This window comes from Arachis stenosperma, chromosome 3 (genome assembly GCF_014773155.1).
Source record: "Arachis stenosperma cultivar V10309 chromosome 3, arast.V10309.gnm1.PFL2, whole genome shotgun sequence".
NCBI classification, from domain to species: domain Eukaryota; kingdom Viridiplantae; phylum Streptophyta; class Magnoliopsida; order Fabales; family Fabaceae; genus Arachis; species Arachis stenosperma.
In genome coordinates this window covers 129040880-129045962 of record NC_080379.1, presented here as the reverse complement: position 1 = coordinate 129045962, position 5083 = coordinate 129040880, and positions in this window count along the sequence as shown.

The following is a 5083-nucleotide window of genomic DNA, read 5'->3' as shown; positions in this document are numbered from 1 at the left end:
TTGATATAGAAATAAGAGACAGAAAAGGGATAGAGAACCAAGTAGCTGATCATCTGTCCCGAATAGAACCAGTAGTCGGGCGTCCCTCCCTTCTACTGAGATCTCTGAGACTTTCCAGATGAGCAACTCTTTGCCATTCAGGAAGCTCCATGGTTTGCAGATATTGCAAATTATAAAGCTGTGAGGTTCATACCCAAGGAGTACAGCAGTGTGCAAAGAAAGAAATTGCTTTCAGATGCCAAGTACTACCTCTGGGATGAACCATATCTCTTTAAGAGATGTGCTGACGGAGTGATCCGCAGATGTGTACCCAGAGAAGAAGCACAAAGGATCCTATGGCATTGCCATGGATCACAGTATGGAGGACATTTTGGAAGTGAGCGAACAGCCACTAAAGTCCTCCAGTGTGGCTTCTACTGGCCTACTCTCTATAAAGATTCCCGAGAGTTTGTGCGTAACTGTGACAGTTGCCAAAGAGCTGGTAACCTGCCTCACGGATATGCCATGCCTCAACAAGGGATATTAGAGATAGAACTGTTTGATGTATGGGGAATTGACTTCATGGGGCCATTTCCACCATCATACTCAAACACTTACATTCTGGTGTCGGTGGACTATGTATCTAAGTGGGTAGAAGCAATTGCTACACCCACCAATGATACCAAGACCGTGCTAAAATTCCTCCAGAAACACATCTTCAGCAGATTTGGTGTTCCCAGAGTACTAATCAGTGATGGGGGCTCTCATTTCTGCAACAAACAGCTATACTCTGTTATGGTTAGATATGGAATCAGCCATAAAGTAGCAACTCCGTATCATCCACAGACAAATGGGCAAGCTGAAGTCTCTAACAGAGAGCTAAAAAGAATCCTAGAACGGACTGTGATAGCCCGAAGAAAGGATTGGGCAAAGAGCTTGGATGATGCTCTGTGGGCATACAGAACAGCATTCAAGACTCCTATAGGAACTTCTCCATACCAACTGGTGTATGGGAAGGCCTGTCATTTGCCTGTGGAACTGGAACATAAAGCCTACTGGGCAACCAGATTCCTAAACATGGATGCTCATTAGCTGGTGAAAAAGATTGCTCCAGTTAAATGAGCTAGAGGAGTTCAGATTCAATGCCTTTGAAAATGCAAAAATTTATAAGGAAAAGGCAAAGAAGTGGCATGACAAGAAATTGTCAACCAGAGTCTTTGAGCAAGGACAAAAAGTTCTGCTCTTCAACTCCAGGCTCAAATTGATCCCAGGAAAACTCAAATCCCGGTGGAGGGGTCCGTATGTGATCACAGGAGTGTCACCATATGGATATGTTGAGCTTCAGGATATTGATTCTGACAGAAAGTTCATTGTTAACGGACAGAGAATCAAGCATTATCTTGAAGGCAATTTTGAGCAGGAATGCTCAAAACTGAGACTTGAGTGATTCTCAGTGAAGGTCCAGCTAAAGACAGTAAAGAAGCGCTTGCTGGGAGGCAACCCAGTCATTAGGAGGATATATGATTTGTTCTTACAGAGGCAAGTATCAAAAATGAAGGAATTCACAGAGTTATAGACGGATTCAGCTCAAAAAGCAGAGAAAATGAGCTTACTGGCGAAAAAACGCCAGTAAGGGGCATTTTGGGCGTTAAACGCCAGAATGGGTACCATTCTGAGCGTTTAACGCCAGGAATGGTGCCATTTTGGGCGTTAAACGCCAGAATGGGCACCATTCTGGGCGTTTAACGCCAGGTGTGCAGCATCTTGGGCGTTTTGGAAAAACGCCCAGTGATAAAGGATTTCTGGCGTTTAACGCCAGCCAGGGCACCTGGCTGGGCGTTAAACGCCCAAAAGGGGCATCAATTGGGCGTTAAACGCCAGAATGGGTGCCATTCTGGGCGTTTAACGCCAGAAAGGTGGGGGGACCACAATTTTGTTTTCAAATCAGATTTTTTCAAACTTTCCTTTTCTTACCCATATTTTTCTACAAAAATACATTTCAATCTCTCATCATTCACTTTCAAATTTTCAAAAATCTAAAATCACTCTTCAAATCTCTCAAATCATTCCCAAATTTTGTTCAAAAAATTTCACCCTTTTCTCAATTTCTTTCCAAATCTTCTCAAATCTCCTTTCAAATTTCTCTTTTTTTCGAAAACTCCCCTCCCCACCTTATAAATACACGTTTGGCTCCCTCATTCCACCACACCATTCGAATTTCCTCTTCCTCCCCCTCTCTTCTCTCTTTTCTTTTGCTTGAGGACAAGCAAACCTCTAAGTTTAGTGTGCTTTTCCGTGATCACTAAGCCAAGATTCATCAAGATCATGGCTCTTAAGGGAAAACAAACCAATTTAAGAGGAAAGAAAGAGACTAATCCAAAGAATCTTTGGAATCAAGAGAAGTTCTTAACTAAAGAACATGAAGACCATTATCACAAAATAATGGGTCTGAGGTCAGTGATCCCGGAAGTTAAATTTGATCTGAAAGAAGATGAATATCCGGGGATCCAAGAGCAAATTCGAAACAGAGGATGGGAAGTTCTAACCAATCCTGAGACAAAGGTTGGAAGGAACATGGTTCAGGAATTCTACTCAAATCTGTGGCTAACAGATAAGCAGAGAATGACTGGAACCGCTTACCATACCTACAGAACCATGGTCAGAGAAAAAGTTATGTACTTCCATCTGGACAAAATAAGAGAAATCTTCAAGTTGCCTCAACTGCAAGATGATCCTGACTCCTTTAATAGGAGAATGGTGAGAGCAGATAAAGGGTTGGATCAAGTTCTAGAGGACATATGCCTCCCTGGAACTAAGTGGATAACCAATTCTAAGGGTGTCCCAAACCAACTCAAGAGGGGAGACCTCAAACCAATTGCAAGAGGTTGGCTAGACTTTATTGGGCATTCCATATTGCCCACTAGCAACCGTTCTGAGGTAACTATCAAGAGAGCAGTGATGATTCAGTGCATTATGCTTGGAAAAGAAGTGGAGGTTCATCATGTGATTGCTTGTGAGATCTACACAATTGCAAATAAAAATTCCACTGAAGCCAAACTGGCTTACCCAAGCTTAATCTCCTTGCTCTGTAAAGAGGCTGGGGTGAAGATGGGAGTAGATGAATTCATACCCATTGAACATCCAATCACCAAGAAGTCAATGGAAGGACAAGTGCAAGACAACTCTATCAAAAGGAGGGCGCAGGAGTTCCTCCCTGAATTTCCTGAAATTGGCTACTGGCCAGCCTAGAAGCATCTATCACCAAGTTGCAAGAGACTATGGAGCAACTTAAGGAAGAACAGCAGAATCAGAACTGCATGCTCTGCAAATTGCTGAAGGAACAAGAGAAGCAGGGGCGTGAAATCCAAGAGATGAAACGCCAAAAGCTCTCCTCTCAAGCTGAGGGAGCATCCACTTCTCAAAATCAAGGTTGTTGAGTCCTAACTCTGTGAAAACCTCTATCATTAGGAGCCTATTTTTGCGTTTTTTTTATTTTTTAGTTTTATCCTATATTTATTTTCTGAGTCTTTGTCTTAATTCATAATTAATAAAATTGAAAGTTTATGCCTTAAAGCTATGAATGTCCTATGAATCCATCACCTTCTTAAATGAAAAATGCTTTAACCACAAAAGAACAAGAAGTACAGGATTTCGAAATTTATCCTTGAAACTAGTTGAATTAGTTTGATGTGGTGACAATACTTTTTGTTTTCTGAATGAATGCTTGAACAGTGCATATGTCTCTTGAATTTGTTGTTTTGAGAATGTTAAAGATTGTTGGCTCTTGAAAGAATGATGAAAAAAAGAGACGTGTTATTGAGGATTTGAAAAATCATAAAAATGATTCTTGAAGCAAGAAAAAGTAGTGAATCAAAAAAAAAATTTCGAAAAAAAAGAGGAGAAAAGAAAAGAGAAGAAAAAGAAAAAAAAATAATAAAGTTGTGAACCAAGGCAAAAAGAGTGTGCTTAAGAACCCTGGACATCTCTAATTGGGGACTCTAGCAAAGCTGAGTCACAATCTAAAAAGGTTCACCCAATTATGTGTCTGTGGCATGTATGTATCCGGTGGTAATACTGGAAGACAGAGTGCTTTGGGCCACAGCCAAGACTCATAAAGTAGCTGTGTTCAAGAATCATCATACTTAACTAGGAGAATCAATAACACTATCTGGATTCTGAGTTCCTAAAGAAGCCAATCATTCTGAATTTCAGATGATAGAGTGAGATGCCAAAACTGTTCGGAGGCAAAAAGCTACTAGTCCCGCTCATCTAATTGGAACTATGTTTCTTTGATATTTTGGAGTCTATAGTATATTCTCTTCCTTTTATCCTATTTTGATTTTCAGTTGCTTGGGGACAAGCAACAGTTTAAGTTTGGTGTTGTGATGAGCGGATAATTTGTACGCTTTTTGGCATTGTTTTTAGTATGTTTTTAGTATGATTTAGTTAGATTTTAGTATATTTTTATTAGTTTTTAGTTAAAATTCACTTTTCTGGACTTTACTATGAGTTTGTGTGTTTTTCTGTGATTTCAGGTATTTTCTGACTGAAATTGAAGGTTCTGAGCAAAAATCTGATTCAGAGACTGAAAAGGACTGCAGATGCTGTTGGATTCTGACCTCCCTGCACTCGAAGTGGATTTTCTGGAGCTACAGATGCCCAATTGGCGCGCTCTCAATGGCGTTGGAAAGTAGACATCCTGGGCTTTCCAGCAATATATGATAGTCCATACTTTGCCCAAGATTTGATGGCCCAAACCGGCGTGGCAAATCAGCATCAGAAATTCCAGCGTTTAACGCTGGAACTGGCATAAAACTTGGAGTTAAACGCCCAAACTGGCATGAAAGCTGGCGTTTAACTCCAGAAAAGGTCTCTACACGAAAATGCTTCAATGCTCAGCCCAAGCACACACCAAGTGGGCCCGGAAGTGGATTTTTCTGTCATTTACTCAATTCTGTAAACCCTAGGTTACTAGTTCACTATTAATAGGATCTTTTGACATTGTATCTGTACCTCATGACATTTTACACGTTTCATTGTATACATTCCACGGCATGAGTCTCTAAACCCCATGGTTGGGGGTGAGGAGCTCTGCTGTGTCTTG